The 16,908-nt window shown below is 50.2% G+C and overlaps 1 protein-coding gene across 3 annotated transcripts in view; it reads right to left on the bottom strand.

The window, feature by feature from the left end:
• LOC148142996 (endogenous retrovirus group 3 member 1 Env polyprotein-like) overlaps nucleotides 1-16,908 on the bottom strand; it is a 512,937-nt gene that overhangs the window by 257,428 nt on the left and 238,601 nt on the right. The window lies entirely within an intron of this gene.

The following is a 16,908-nucleotide window of genomic DNA, read 5'->3' as shown; positions in this document are numbered from 1 at the left end:
CCATATATAAACATATAACTATAAAAATTACCACCTGAACAAATAATAATTAAATATAATAGTACAAAATAACAAGGGAAAACAACCCCGCTCCTAGAGACAGAGGTAAAATTGAATAAGGTAACCACCTCCCCCTGCCAACACCAACCCCAAGGGGAGGGAGAAAATCAAATCCCTCTCCTCATGATAATATTAAACAGTAAAGTAAGAGAAAGAAGAAAAAAGGGGGGGATATAAACCAAAGCGGGGGGAAAGGCAAACCAACATCCATTATGTCTTACAGTTTATCTAAGAGAGTCTAAGAATTCCTTAGCCTTTTCTGGTGATCCAAAGTTATATACGGATCTTTCATGGTTAAAGTGTAGCGTCGCTGGGTAGCGTAAGGAGTACTGAATATTTAAGTCCCTTAAATGCTTATTCGCCTCGTCGAATGCCTTCCTCTTTCGACCCAGAGCCGGGGAAAAGTCCTGGAATAACGTGATCTTGGATCCTTTATAGATCATAGCTTGGGGGTCTTTTCCGAGATTTCTAGAGGCTTCTAGAAGTATCTGCCTCTCCTTGTAGCTCTGCAGCCGAAACAGGACCAGGCGGGGACGCTGGTCCGAGCCGGGCCCGCGTATTACGACCCGGTAGGCCCATTCCACCCTTACCTGGCCTGATCCAGCTTCCAGATTTAAAAGCTGTGACAGCCACTGCTCCAGGAATACTGTAAGCTGGCCTTCCTCTTCCCGTTCGGAAAGGCCCAGCAAACGAATATTTTTTTCGACCACCTCGATTATCGAGGTCGTCAGTGTGATTCTCTAAGGTCTGGACTCGCTGTTCGAGAGTCCGGACCTGATCCACGGCCAATTGTGCTGCAGTTTCGGAGGTCGCGGCCTTTAGCTCCGCCCCTCCGACTCGGCGCTCGATTTCTTTAATGTCTCGGTCGTGCTTCTGCAGCGCGGCTGAGAGTGAGTCCCATCGACTTCGGGACTACTCGATAAACGCGTCGATCTTCGCATCCAGCTTGGAGATCATCTCCACAAGGCTTGCCCCTATAGGTAAGTCCCCTGGGGCGGCTGTGGACGCCTCTGCTGCAGCTGGAGAGGATGGGGGAGGGGGTCCTGCTTGTTGAGAGCTGCGGGCTCCCTTCCCTTTAGTCATTTTAACTAAAGATTAGATTGTTTAAGTTTAATATTAAACAACTAATTAAATTAAACAACTATTATAAATGATTTGGTGAGTGTGGTGGGGGTGGGTGACCCACTTTACCCAAGTCTTGGGAGGAGCACTGTAGACTCAGACTTGCTGGGTCGCCGCCATCTTGGATCTCCCTCAGAAATGAGCAGCTTTAAAACAAAAACTGGTAATGTATGAGTGTGATGGAGTATAAGCCTGTGAGCGTGTTGGGTGGTGTGTGTCTGTGTCCGAGAGAGAGCGTGTACACGTGAGAGGTATAGATAAAAGTGAGGAATTGCATTTTGCTTTTAAAAAAAAAAGGGAGGACTTGTAGCAGTTACTGGCAGGGCCCTGGGTTATGTTGTAGAACAGAGACATGGGGGTGTGGTTCAGGTACATAGTTCTTTGAAAATTGCATCACTGGTAGACAGAGTGGTTAAGAGTTGATTAGCCCACTTGCCTTCATTGTTCACACCTTCATTAGATTATATTACTTACAATGTGGAAACAGACCGTTCGGCCCAACAAGTCCACACCGCCCTGCCGAAGCGCAACCCACCCATACCCTTACATTTACCCCTTACCTAACACTACGGGCAATTTAGCATAGCCAATTCACCTGATCTGCACATCTTTGGACTGTGGGAGGAAACCGGAGCACCCGGAGAAAACCAACGCAGACACGGGGAGAACGTGCAAACTCCACACAGTCAGTCGCCTGAGGCGGGAATTGAACCCGGGTCTCTGGCGCTGTGAGGCAGCAGTGCTAACCACTGTGCCACCGTGCTGCCCACACCGTTGAATATTGAGTTGGGACATCATTTTGAAATTATACAGGATGTTGGTGAGGCCACTTTTAGAACACTGAGTACAGTTCTGGTCGCCCTGTTATCGGAAGGATACTATTAGAGAAGGTTCGGTAAAGATGTACCAGGATGTTGTCAGGACTGAAGGGTTTGAGTTATAAGGAGAGGCTGAGACTTTATTCACTGGAGTGGAGGAGGTTGAGGGGTGAACTTATTGAGATTTGTAAAATCATGAGGGGTGTCGGCAAGGTGAATAGCAAAACTAGTGAGGAGCATGTTTGGTTATGTCGAGTCATAAATAAATATTGACTCTACTGTTTCTTTTTCTCCTATTGGCATTTGGAGACTTAAATTTGTCAGTAATCGCAGCATTGCCACAGAGTGTACAGCGCATACTCCTCGGTGTCAGCAAGAACGGCGCATGCTCCTAGCTGTCCGCTGCAACGGGGCGCGATCTTCTATAGAAGCTAACGGGGAGCCTTGGAGGACCGGAAGTAGGGTAGTCCTCCTGCCAATGAGAACATCCACTATTGTCTGAATGCCGAAGTTGTTCCATGAATTCCACCGCGACAGATGGTGGAATTGGAATTTGGTCAGAAATCTGGAGTTCAGAATCTAACGGTGAAACCATTTTCGGGGGTTGGGGGTGGTGAAACCCCCATCTGATTCACTCACGTCCTTTTTAGGGAAGGAAACTGTCGTTGTGGGAGACGATTCACTCAGTCGTTCCAGCTATCTCCTTTTACCCGGTCTGGCCTACACGTGACTCCAGACCCACAACAGTCTGGTTGACTCTCCACTGCCCTTCCCCCCCCCCCCCACTGGCAAATGCGTGGAGAGAAACTTACTTGGAGACAAGGTATGGGTTGAAATTGGTGAGTGAGGCAGTATTTCCTATGGGTTACGGCTGTAGCAAGGACCCAATTACAAAGGGACAACTCGGTGCTGACCAATAGTAAAGGAGAGAGGTGGAGGGGGGTGGCGGTGTGTGCGCTTTGACCTTGAGCTGCTTATTTTAAAAAAAACAGCAACTTTTTCTACGCCTTTTTGGTGGAATCTGAAGCTGTAACAAAGTTGGGTCACAATAAAGGTTACCTCACTCCTGGTGAGGGCGAGGGACTTCAGTGCCCCTCCCTCGTCCTCCCTGTAAATATATACACGGGCTTGTTAATTGTACCGGTGGTGGTTGCACAAAGCTTCTGACATGGAGACGACTATAGCCAGCCTCAACATCAACGGCAGCAGGGAGTTGCAGCGCAGATTCCAGACCCCCTCGGTCCTTCGGGACGGGAGGTATGCGGTGTGCTTCCTGCAAGAAACCCACACTACCCCGGGAGACGAAGCCACCTGGCTCCTGGAGTGGCGAGGGGGGGTCTACATGAGTCACCTCACCCGCAGATCTGGCGGGGTGGCTATCCTGTTGGCCCCGCATTTTCAGCCGGAGATCTTGGGGGTCAGGGAGCCAGTGCCAGGCCGTTTGCTTCACCTGACGGTTCGGCTGGGGGGCGCGGTGCTTCACTTGGTGAACGTCTACGCTCCCCTGGCCGGGCCGAGGCAAGCGAGCTTCTTCGAAGAAGTGTCCGCTCATCTCGCTTCCATCGACGAGAACCTGTGCGTCGTCCTCGGGGGAGATTTTAACTGCGTCCTCGAGGGCAGGGACCACGGCGGTGCCCGCACTGGCTGCGCGTCGGGGAAGAGGTTGGGGGACTTGGTCAAGTCCTTCGACCTGGTGGACGTCTGGCGGAGTCTCCATCCCGACTCCATCGCCTTCACCTTCGTGAGGCCTGGGGTCGGAGCGTCCAGAATCGACCGCCTGTACGTTTCGCGGGCGTACGCCTCCTGTTTTCCGAAGGCCTCCACGCGGCAGGTGTCGTGCACGGACCACCACCTGGTGTGGGCGGAACTCCTTCCGTTCGGCGCCAGGCTGGGCTCCGCGTACTGGCACTTTAACAACCTGCTGCTGGAGGACGAGCGGTTCCGGGACTCGTTTCGTCGTTTCTGGGCCGGCTGGAGAAGGAAGCGGGGAAGCTTCCCCTCCCTGAGGCTATGGTGGGACGTGGGCAAGGCTCACGTCCGCATCTTCTGTCAGGAGTACGCGAGGGGGTCGACGAAGAGGCAGAAATCCAGGATCCGGGAGTTGGAGAGGGAGTTGCTCGACCTGGAGTCACGCCTTGGTCAGCCCGACGCGGACCCGGCCCTGCGCGGGGCGTACGAAGAGAAGAAGGCCGCGCTCCGGGACCTGCAGCTCGTCGGGGCTCGGGGCGCGTACGTGAGGTCGCGGATCCAGCTCCTCCAGGACCTGGACCGCGGCTCCCCCTTCTTCTACTCGCTGGAAAAAAGGCGTGGCACTCGTCAGCAGCTCCTTGTGCTGCTGGCCGACGACGGGTCCCTCGTCTCGGATCCGGAAGGCGTCAGGGCCCACGTCCGAAACTATTACACGGCCCTGTTCTCTCCGGACCCGTCCAGCGAGGATGCTCGCAGAGTTCTGTGGGAGGACCTGCCGCAGCTCAGCCCGGAGGACGCCGGAAGGCTCGACGCTCCTGTCACCTTAGAGGAGCTGACCGGCGCCCTCGACCGGCTCTCGAGGGGCAAAACCCCGGGGCTGGACGGGCTGACTGTGGAGTTCTTCAGGGCATTCTGGGACGTCCTGGGGAGTGACTACGCACAGGTCCTGGGGGAGTGTCTAAATGCCGGACTGCTGCCCCTTTCTTGGCGCAGGGCAGTCATCGTCCTGCTGCCAAAGAAGGGGGACCTTCGTTCTTTGAAGAACTGGCGTCCGGTCTCCCTCCTCAGCACGGATTACAAAATCTTTGCCAGGGTGATGTCTTCTCGCCTGGCCTCCGTGCTGGCCCACATGATTCGCCCGGACCAGTCCTACACGGTCCCGGGCCGGAGGAGACACGATAACGTCCACCTGGTCCGGGACCTGATCCATTTCTGTCGACGGGCTGGTCTGCCGAGCGCCTTCCTGTCTCTCGACCAGGAGAAGGCGTTCGACAGGGTCGATCACGAGTACCTGCTCGGGACTCTGCGGGCATTCGGGTTCGGGACGCAGTTCGTCGCCCGGATCCGACTTTTGTACGCCGCCGCAGAGTGTCTGGTTAAAGTTAACGGGTCCCAGACGGCACCCCTTCGCTTCGGGAGAGGAGTGCGTCAAGGCTGCCCCCTGTCCGGCCAGCTGTATTCCCTGTGCGTGGAGCCTTTCCTGCGCCTCTTGCGGAGGAGGTTGTCGGGGCTGGTTCTGCGCGGCGCGGGCACGGGGGTGGTCCTCTCGGCCTACGCCGACGACGTGCTCCTCACTTGCACCGACCCGGCTGACCTGGGGAGGATGCGCGAGTGCCAGGCCGTGTACTCGGAGGCGTCTTCCGCCAGGATCAACTGGGCCAAATGTTCCGGACTACTGGTCGGCCCGTGACAGGTGGACTCTCTGCCGGAGGAGTTACGGGGGTTCAGCTGGAGTACCACCCATCTCCTCTACCTGGGGGTCTACCTCGGCCCGGCTGAGGAATCCTGGCCGGCCAACTGGCAGGAGCTGGAGGCCAAAGTCTCGGCTCGCCTAGGCCGCTGGACAGGACTGCTCCGAGTGCTATCTTACAGGAGTCGAGTGCTGGTCATAAACCAGCTGGTGGCCGCCATGCTGTGGTACCGGCTGGTCACTTTGGTCCCTCCTCCTGGCTTTGTCGCTGACATCCAGAGAACGTTGGTCGATTTCTTCTGGGACAAAAAGATGCACTGGGTCGCCGCGCAGGTTCTGAGTCTCCCTATTGAGGAGGGTGGTCAGTCGCTGGTGTGCGTCCGCACCCAGGTCGCGACGTTCCGCCTTCAGACCTTGCGGCGATACCTTTACGTCGAGCCTCCTCCTAGGTGGTGCGCCCTGGCGACGTATTTTTTCCGCCAGGTGCGTAACCTCAACTACGACACGCAGCTCCTGTTCGTCGACCGTGACGGTTTGGAGGTCGCCCTCAAGACGCTGCCTGTCTTTTACCAGGACCTGATCACCGTCTGGAACATGGTCGAATCGCGTCGCGCCTACCCTCCGGCTGGAGTAGCGGCTGTCGTCAGGGAGCCGTTGCTCAGGAATCCGCACCTCCGTACTCACGGGTTCGAGTGGCTGTCGGAGGGGAGGGCCGCGGCGGCGAGGGTGACCAGGGTCGGGGACGTGCCGGGGGCCTGGGCTGGACGCTGCCGCAGGACATAGCAGGCAGGGCAGCGGTAGACGTCCAGTACGTGGCCACCGCCATCTGACGCCTTAAAACGGCGGTGCTCGGACCCGACGTAGTGCACCAGTTGGAGGACGCTCAGGTGTGCGGTGGGATCCCGTCCGCGCTCACCCCAGCCCGGACGGAATTTCACATTGGCCCCAAGGTCCCGTACTTCCCGCGGGAGCCTGTGCCCCACAACCTGAGCCGCCTCCGAGACTTTAATTTTGTTTTGTTTAGGGAGGTGAAAAGGAGAGCCCTGTACCGACTGCTGCTGCACACCATCCACCTCTTCTCCCTCATCCACCGTCCGGACACGCCTTGGCGTGCCCATTTGCCACCGGGCGGTGGGGATCCCCAGTGGAGGGCTCTCTACGCGGGAGTCCTCCCCCTTTCTCTCGGGGATCTGGGGTGGAGGGTGCTGCACGCAGCAGTCCCCTGCAACCGCAGGTTGCGGTGGTTCACGGACTCCCAGCCCAACTGCTTGTTCTGTGGCGCTGTGGAGTCCGTGGACCACGTGTATATTGGGTGTGGGCGTTTGCACTCCCTTTTTGATTTCCTTAAAAACCTTCTCCTCTGTTTTTGGCTGCACTTCAGTCCCACGCTTCTGATCTTTGGGCACCCGGTACGGAGGAAGGAGGGCAGGTCTGAAGATCTCCTCGTGGGTCTGCTCCTGGGCCTGGCCAAACTGGCCATCAACAGGTCCAGGCAGCGGGCCGTGGAGGGGGTCGTTAGGGCCGACTGCCTGCCCCTCTTCCGCGGTTACGTTAGGGCCCGGGTGTCCTTGGAGAAGGAGCACGCGGTGTCGACCAACACCCTGGAGTTGTTCAGGGAGAGGTGGGCGCCGCAGGGAGTGGAGTGCATCATTTCTCCCTCCAATTCTATTTTGATTTATTCCCTACCCTCCCCTTCACTGTTTTGATCACACAGCACTGCCCTTTGAGAAGGGCAGTGTTTGTCACTGGCCACTCGGGTGTTTTCCTATCTTCCTGGTGGTGGAAATTGAATAAAGATTGGTGCACTTTGTGTCTTTCACTGTGTCTCACACCTGCACACACACACCATGGGTGCTGGGGATAAAATAAGCACTACCACACTTAGGTGGTAGTGTGGGGTTTAAAATAAAAAGAAACAAAAAAGAAAAAGAAAAAGAAAACAAGAGAAAAAAAAAAATAAAGGTTACCTGAACTTACTTACTGCCAGGCTCAGACTCTCATTGAAAGTTTTGAGCTCCAAGAGGTTTTTGTTTTAAAGCAGCCTCCTGCATTTTTTTTGCAGCCTCCTGCACTGAGTTTCCAATGTCATGTATCAGATGGAGCAGTGAATGAGGAGCTAGTATCGTTAGAAATTGTAAATTTTTCGTGAGTGCAGGTACTGCATCATTTCATCAGCATTGTAAAGTTTACTGGCAGCACCCGGCGGTGTGGGTCGTGTTCACTAGGTACGCGTATCTTTGCAATTAAGAATACCTAAAATGATATATTCAGAAACATAGTTGAAGTCTGAAAGCATGTTAAATTTTTTAAAAGAGCTGTTGAAACCTTTCTGAAACTTGCACTGAATTATATGCAGTTTAACCACAGCTCAGGACAGGTTGGAAGGGGTGAATGGCCTGTTCATAGTCTTGTGAAATTGGTTCTGACTGTGTAGAAATAAAGTCATAGAGTTGTACAGCATGGAAACAAACCCTTCAGTCCATGCCGACCAGATATTCTAACTTAACCTAGTGACCCATTTGCCAGAATTTGGCCAATGTCCCTCTAAACCCTTCTTATTCATATCCCCATCCAGATGCCTTTTAAATGCTGTAATTATATCGGCCTTCACCACTTCCTTTGGCAGCTCATTCCATAAACTCAGCACCCTCTGCGTGAAAAGGTTGCCCCTTAGGTCCCTCACAAATCTTCCACTCCCCCCACCCTAAATCTATGCCGTCTAGTTCTGGACTCCCCCCTACCCCCAAACTCATCTGATCTAAAAATAAGAGGTTAATAAGAGGGCACTGTACTTGAGAAGCCTCGATGTCCATCCAGATTGATTGTGGGTCAGACGTGACCCAATCGGCTATGTAGCTTAACAAGGAACTTAACTGAGACTTCCTAAAGTCTGGAAAGTCCAGCCCTCCCCCCTTGCCTGTGGAAGCTGTAGCTTCCTTAACTTAATGAGGGGCCGTCTAGGATTCCAGATGAAAGAACCCAACCAACCATACAATCTGCGCAGTGCCGGCCTCGGCAGTATCACCGGAAGCATTCTCATAGGGTATAAGAGACGGGGCAAGACATTCATTTTAATTAGGGCTATTCTACCGAGCCAGGAAATTGGAAGGTTTCCCCAACGATGAAGGCCCTGTCTTACCCTTTCCAATAGATGCACAAAATTGACCTTGTATAGCTGGCTAAATACTGGGGTGATAAAAATGCCTAAGTATAATAAACCCTCCATCCAATAAGTGGGACATACTAGTGAGGCATGGCCTCTGATTTGAAAAATTAATTTTGTAGCCTGAAAATGCACTAAATGCATTAATAACTTGGATTAAGTGAGGCTCGGACATCAGAGGATTACTAAGAAAAAGGAGATCATCATCTGCATATAGGGTAATTTTATGTTTATCTGTACCAACCCTCGGGGCCGTTATATTAGAGTCAGCCCGTATAGCTTCCACCATTTGCTTAATTATTAGCGCGAATAGCAATGGTGAGAGAGGACATCCCTGACGGCAGCCCCTACCCACACTGAAGCTATCCAAACCTAATTCATTGGTGATCACAACTGCTTTGGGATCATTATACAGTGTTGAGACCCATTTGGCAAATACGTTTCCAACGCCAAACCTTTCCAATGTATAGAACAGGTATGACCATTCAACCCTCTCGAATGCCTTCTCCACGTCCAATGAGACTACTATTCCCAGTATTTTTTCCTGATGACAGACTTGATTCACATTCAAGACCCTTCTAATATTATCAGATGATCTACGGCCTTTAATAAACCCAGTCTGCTCCTCTTTTATGATATATGGCAGTACCCTCTCTAGCCTCAATGCTAATGTTTTAGAGATAATTTTAAAATCTACAGTTAGCAAGGATATTGGTCTGTATGATGCACAATCTTCTGGATCCTTTCCTTTTTTGAGAATAAGGGAGATATTCACCTCTTTCAGTGAAGGCAGGAGGCAGCCCTGACTTATATGAGTAGTTATACATGTCCATAAGTGGGCCAGCTAATACTCCTGTGAACTCTTTGTAAAATTCAACCTGAAAGCCCTCTGGGCCAGGTGCCTTACCGCTCTGAAATTGCCTGATCGCGTCAAGTATTTCCTGGGTTGTTAGGGGAGCATTCAGGACCGATACCTGTTCCGGGGTTAAGTCCGGAAAGGCCAGGCTTTTAAAAAAGGACTGCATCCTCCTGGCTCTATCTTCACAATCCTGCGATCAGAATAAAACTTTCTGAAGATTGTGTTGATCCTTTTAGGATCATGAGTCAGAGTACCAGCACTTTCCCTGATAGCCGTGATAGCTTGAGGGGCCCTTTATTTCCTTGCGAGAAATGCTAAGCATCTACCAGGTTTATTGCCAAATTCATATAATCTTTGTTTTGCAAATAATATTTCCCTCTTTGCCATTTGGGTGAGCGCGGTATTCAGAGCTGTCCTAAAGACCGTAATCCTTTGTAATTTGGCAATAGAAGGTCTGTCAGCGTATGCTGTTTCAGCTGCTTTTAAGCGAGCAGCAAGTAGACGCTGTTGTTTTCCCTTTAATTTTTTCTGGGTCACCGAGTATGAAATGATCTCGCATAAGCTTCAATAGTCTCCCACATCATTGACGGGTTACTAGCCGTACCTGAATTAATTTCCAAGAAAGCTTTAAACTCGAGAAAAATATTTTGCAAATTTACTATCCTTCATTAAGAAGGAATCCATACGCCAATGTCAGGGGGATGCCTCATTGTTCCTAGCCTTGATTTCCATGTACACAACAGCGTGATCAGAAATTATCATATCACCTATTTTACAGGATGATATGGAATTTAAAAAAGTCGAGGGAGCAAAAAACATGTCAATTCTAGTGTGACATTTATGTGGATTAGAGTAAAAAGAGAAATCTCTGCCTTGCGGGTGGAGACACCTCCACACATCTATTAATCTTAATTCTTGATTCAAATCCGCCAATTGTCTAGATCTGGGGGATACACCCGCAGTACTCTTGGGTATCCTGTCTGTTTCCGGCTCCATAATGTATAATTGTATGACGAGCACCGAGAGCCATCAGTTTGGAGAAGGCTTCCTTTATAAATTTGAAAGGATGTGCCGGGGGACAATACTGGTTTAAAATCCCATATTCCTCTCCATTTATAAGGGCTTTAATTAGTATATATCGTCCAGATTCATCTTTTATCTGACTTAGGATTTTGAAAGGGAGATTCTTCCAGATAAGAATGACTACTCCTCTACTTTTTGAGCTGAAGGAAGAAAAGAAGGCCTGATCAAATCCACCCTGTTGTAATTTCAAATGTCCATTAACCAATAAATGGGTCTCCTGTAGGAGAGCTATATGAACCCTTTCTTTTTTGAGGTTTGATAATATTTTCTTCCCTTGGATTGGAGAATTATTCCCCTTGACATTCCAAGTGCACCATTTAATCGAATGACTAACCATAATCATCCAGGCAAGTCCGAGACCTCCCAGGAGGAGAAACACCATCCAAAACACCTCGAGCATAGACCATATAAAATTCACAAAAATAGAGATTCTTTAATACACTCTCAATATAATAAAAAACTATTTGTAAATATAAAAACAAAAACATATTTAAACGGAGATTTTCCCCCTCGTTTCCAGGTTCCCTCGTTCCACTTCCTTTCCGAAAACCCATCATATCCTCTCCTGCCCAATGCCCCACCCTCGACCCAGGCACCCCATAATAAAGTGAAGAAAATTCAAGTGTACTACCAAGCTAAAGTTAACAGTGAGTACCCTACCCTCCTCCCCCTCCCCACCCACCCCAACACCTAGATATATTTGGTGATGTTACCACGTATAAACATATAAAACTATACAAAATTACAGTCTCAACAGGTAATAATTATGGTAATAACAGGTAATAACAGGTAACAAAATAAAATGGGGGGAAAACAACCCCGCTTTAAGAGAAAAAATAAGACAAAGCAGAGACCCCTCCTCACCTAAATCTACTAGACCACCCAGCATATATATATTTACAAAAAAGGGGAAAATCGCAGAGTGGAGTACAAATAAGCCGCCCCTCCCTACTCCCCAGAGATAACATTAAGCAATAAAGTAATAAAAGAGAAAAAAGGTTGAACAGGAGAAGGGGGAGGGCAGAACAACATCATTCACCACACGAGTTAACTCTTACAATTTATCTAAGAGAGTCCAAAAATTCCTTGGCGTTCTCCGGCAATCCAAAGTTATACATTGATCCTTCGTGGCTAAAATGTAGCGTTGCTGGGTAGCGCAGGGAGTACTGAATGTTTAAATCCCTTAAACGCCCTCCTCTTTTGGACCAGAGCTGGGGAAAAGTCCTGAAACAGCATAATCTTGGATCCTTTGTAAATCATGGCTTGGGGATCTTTCCCAAGATTTCTGGAAGCTTCCAGGAGCATCTGCTTCTCATAACAGCACTGCAGCCGGAACAGGACCGGGTGGGGGCGCTGGTCCAAGCCGGGCCTGTGTATTGCAACCCGGTGGGCCCATTCTACCCTGATCTGGCCTGATCCAGCCTCCAGATTCAATAACTGTGGAAGCCACTGCTCCAGAAACATTGTAAGCTGGCCTTCCTCTTCCCCTTCGGGAAGGCCCAGCAAACAAATATTTTTTCGACGACCTCGATTTGAGGTTGGTGATGTGATCTTCCAAGGCCCGGACTCGCTGTTCGAGAGTCCAGACCCGACCCACGGCTGATTCTGCAGCAGCCTCGGAGGTCGCGGCCTTTAGCTCCGCCCCTCCGACTCGATGTTCGATTCTTTCAATATCTCGGTCATGCTTCTGCAGCGCGACCGAGAGCGACTCCCACCTGCTCCTGGACTCTTCTATGAAGGTGTCGATCTTCTCTTCAAGCTTAGAAATCACTGCAACAAGGCTCACCACCATAGTTAAGTCCCCTGGGGCAACTGCAGACGCCTCTGCTGCAGCTGGGGAGGGGTTCCTGCGTGCTGCAAGCTGCGGGCATTCTTTCCTTTAGTCATTTTAATGGGGCAATAAACTGCTCAAGCTTGGTGCAAAATAACTAGTGTATTTAAATAAAAGCTATTGAAGTGATTTTGAAGTGGTGGAGACAGGCAGCCCACTTTGCCTGAGTCTTCGGCAGAACACTACAGACTCAAGACTTGCTGAGTCGCCGCCATCTTGGATCTCCCCCGCCCAGATGCACCTTAAATGAATCTACTGTCCCTGCCTCTACTTCTCCTGATAATGCATTCCAGACATCTATCACCCTCTGAGTAAAGTACTTTCTGTGTGCATCTCCAACATGATGTCCCAACTCCTGTACTCAGCATGTGAACAATGAATTCTGGATTAGTGGTGCTGAAAGAGCACAGCAGTTCAGGCAGCATCCAAGGAGCAGTAAAATCGACGTTTCGGGCAAAAGCTCTTCATCAGGAATAAAGGCAGAGAGCCTGAAGCATGGAGAGATAAGCTAGAGGAGGGTGGGGGTGGGGAGAAAGTAGCATAGAGTACAATAGGTGAGTGGGGGAGGGGATGAAGCTGATAGTTCGGGGGGAGGGTGGAGTGGATAGGTGGAAAAGAAGATAGGCAGGTAGGACAAGTCATGGAGACAGTGCTGAGCTGGAAGTTTGGAACTCGGGTGAGGTGGGGGAAGGGGAAATGAGGAAACTGTTGAAGTCCACATTGATGCCCTGGGGTTGAAGTGTTCCGAGGCAGAAGATGAGGCATTCTTCCTCCAGGCGTCTGGTCGTGAGGAAGCGGCGGTGAAAGAGGCCCAGGACCTTCATGTCCTCGGCAGAGTGGGAGGGGGAGTTGAAATGTTGAGCCACGGGGTGGTGTGGTTGATTGGTACGGGTGTCCCGGAGATGTTCCCAAAAGCACTCTGCTAGGAGGCGTCCAGTCTCCCTAATGTAGAGGAGACTGCATCGGGAGCAACGGATACAATAAATGATGATAGTGGACGTGCAGGTAAAACTTTGGATGTGGAAGGCTCCTTTAGGGCCTTGAATGGAGGTGAGGGAGGTGGTGTGGGCACAGGTTTTGCAGTTCCTCCGGTGACAGGAGAAGGTGCCAGGATGGGAGGGTGGGTTGGAGGGGGCGCGTGGACCTGACCAGGCAGTCACGGAGGGAACGATCTTTGCGGAAGGCCGAAAGGGGAGGGAAATATATCCCTGGTGGTGGGGTCTTTTTGGAGGTGGCAGAAATGTCGGCGGATGATTTGGTTTATGTAAAGGTTGGTAGGATGGAAGGTGAGCACCAGGGGCGTTCTGTCCTTGTTACGGTTGGAGGGGTAGGGGCGGAAGCGCGGGATGTGGACGAGATGCGTTGGAGGGCTCTAAAGAAGGAGGCCATCTGGTATGTTCTGTGGTGGAACTGGTCCTCCTGGGAGCAGATACGGCGGAGGTGGAGGAATTGGGAATAAGGGATGGCATTTTTGCAAGAGGTAGGTTTTACCTATGTGAACAATGAAGGCAAGTGTGCGGAACACCTTCTTCACCCCCGTCTACCAGTGATGGAACTTTCAAGAACAATGAACCCAAACACCCCCGGGTCTCTGTTCTACAACACGACCCAGGCCCTAACATTACCTGTACAAATCTTGCCCTCCTTTATTTTAGTAAAATGCCACCCCTCACTTATATCCATACCTCTCTCATACACACGCTCTCTCTCAGACATACACATACACCACCCTCTCAACACACTCACCCTCTCGCAGGCTCATTCTCCATCACAATCACACTTTATCAAGCATGCACACATGCAAATACACACTCACTGATGCACAGTCTTATACACAAACTCACATACAAAGGCATTTTGCCCAAAACATCGATTTTCCTGCTCCTCAGATGCTGCCTGACTTGCTGTGCTTTTCCAGCACCACTCTAATCTAGACTATTCCATAGATTCACAACCCTCTGGGAAAAGCACTTCCTCCTCATCTGTCTGAAAGCTCCTCCCTCTAAATTTAAGGCCTAGTCTCTCACACCAGCAGAAATTACCGCACAGGGTAGGGCTTCATCCCCACAGTGCAATGACATTGGGAAGATGTTTCCATTGTGGGAGAGACTAGGACCAGAGGACACAGCTTTAAAAATAAAAGGAAGACCTTTAGGAACAGAGATAAGCGATGTCACCTTTTCTGCCGACAGCGAGGAGCATGGACAAGGTTTTGGGTGACACCAGCGAGCAGGTGCGCGGTACAGACACAATATGCTGTGGCGATGCTGGTGTTATTGACAGATTTTAAGTATTCAAATGCCAAGAGGAGAACTAAAGGGTAGAGCCACAGTTCTCTTTCCCCATGTGGCTCTTATAGCTATTGCATTTTCTCTGGCTGCTCAACTTTTTTTTAAATGTCTTTTCGTCAGTGTAGGGGTGAGGTTCACAACTAGAGGGCATAGGTTTAGGTTTAGGTTTAGGGTGAGAGCAGAAAGATATTAAAGGTACCTGAGGGGCAACTTTTCCATGCAGAGGGTGGTGCATGTATGGAATGAACTGCCGGAGGAAGTAGTGGAAGCCGGTATAATTACAGCATTTAAAACACATCTAGATGGGTATATGAATAGGAAGGGATTAGAGGGATATGAGCAAAGTGCTGGCAAATAGATTAATTTAGGATATCTGGTTGGCATGGACAGGTTGGACCGAATGGGTCTTTTTCCGTGCTGTACATCTCTGTGACTCTAAATAATAAATTCTACTTCTCCAAATAACAAACTATATCCATGTTAACCAGGCTTAGTGCACCACATGCTTTACTAACCATTCGCAGAGACCCCTCCTCATCTAAATCTACTAGACCACCAGGCCTATATATATTTACAAAAAAGGGAAAAAAAATCGCAGAGTGGAGAACAAATAAGCAGCCCCCCCCTCCCTACTCCCCAGAGATAATATTAAGCAATAAAGTCGTAAAAGAGAAAAAAAGAGTGAACAGGAGAAGGGGGAGGGCAGAACAACATCATTCACCACACGAGTTAACTCTTACAATTTATCTAAGAGAGTCCAAACATTCCTTGGCCTTCTCCGGCAATCCAAAGTTATACACGGACCCTTCGTGGCTAAAACGTAGCGCTGCTGGGTAGCACTGAATGTTTAAATCCCTTAAATGCCCTCCTCTTTTGGACCAGAGCTGGGGGAAAGTCCTGAAACAGCATAATCTTGGATCCTTTGTAAATCATGGCTTGGGGATCTTTCCCAAGATTTCAGGAAGCTTCCAGGAGCATCTGCTTCTCCTAAAAGCACTGCAGCCAGAACAGGACCGGGTGGGGGCGCTGGTCCAAGCCAGGCCTGTGTATTGCAACCCGGTGGGCCCATTTTACCCTGACCTGGCCTGATCCAGCCTCCAGATTCAATAACTGCGGAAGCCACTGCTCCAGAAACATTGCAAGCTGGCCTTCCTCTTCCCATTCGGGAAGGCCCAGCAAACGAATATTTTCTCGACGACCTCGATTTTTGAGGTTGTTGATGTGATCTTCCAAGGCCCGGATTCACTGTTCGAGAGTCCAGACCCGACCCATGGCTGATTCTGCAGCAGCCTCGGAGGTCGCGGCCTTTAGCTCCGCCCCTCCGACTCGATGTTCGATTCTTTCAATATCTCGGTTGTGCTTCTGCAGCACTGCACCAAGGCTCACCACCATAGTTAAGTACCCTGGGGCAGTTGCGGACGCCTCTGCTGCAGCTGGGGTGGGGTTCCTATGTGCTGCGAGCTGCGGGTATTCTTTAGTCATTTTAATGGGGCACTAAATTGCTCAAGTTTGGTGCAAAATAACTAGCTGTATTTAAATAAAAGCTATTTAAATGATTTGGCAGGTGTGGTGGAGGCAGGCAGCCCACTTTGCCTGAGTCTTGGGCAGAGCACTACAGACTCAGACTTGCTGGGTCGCCGCCATCTTTGATCTTCCCCGCCCAGATGCACCTTAAATGAATCTACCGTCCCTGCCTCTACTTCTGCTGTCAAAGCATTCCAGACATCTATCACCCTCTGAGTAAAGTACTTTCTGTGTGCATCTCCAACATGATGTCCCAACTCCTGTACTTAGCATGTGAACAATGAAGGCAAGTGTGCGAAACACCTTCTTCACCCCCGTCTACCAGTGATGGAACTTTCAAGAACAATGAACCTGAACACCCCCGGGTCTCTGTTCTACAACATAACCCAGGCCCTGACATTACCTGTACAAGTCCTGCCCTCCTTTATTTTAGTAAAATGCAACCCCTCACTTATATCCATACCTCTCTCAGACATACACATACACCATCCTCTCAACACACACATTCTCCATCACAATCACACTTTATCAAGCATGCACACATGCAAATACACACTCACTGATGCACAGTCTTATACACAAACTCACATACAAACACACTTTCCTGATGAAAGGCTTTTCCCCCGAAACGTTGATTTTCCTGCTCCTCGGATGCTGCCTGACTTGCTGCAACACCACACTCTCGAACCTAAACTCATTACCCTTTAGTTCTGGGCTCCCCCATCCAAAGGAAAATACCATGTCTAGTTACCCTATCCATGTCCCTCATGATGATATA

This window comes from Chiloscyllium plagiosum, unplaced genomic scaffold (genome assembly GCF_037043375.1).
Source record: "Chiloscyllium plagiosum isolate Xiang-an unplaced genomic scaffold, Cpla_swu_hap1 HiC_scaffold_27, whole genome shotgun sequence".
NCBI lineage: Eukaryota > Metazoa > Chordata > Chondrichthyes > Orectolobiformes > Hemiscylliidae > Chiloscyllium > Chiloscyllium plagiosum.
The sequence above is the reverse complement of the archived record's forward strand: the minus strand, read 5'-3'. Positions and strand labels throughout refer to the sequence as shown.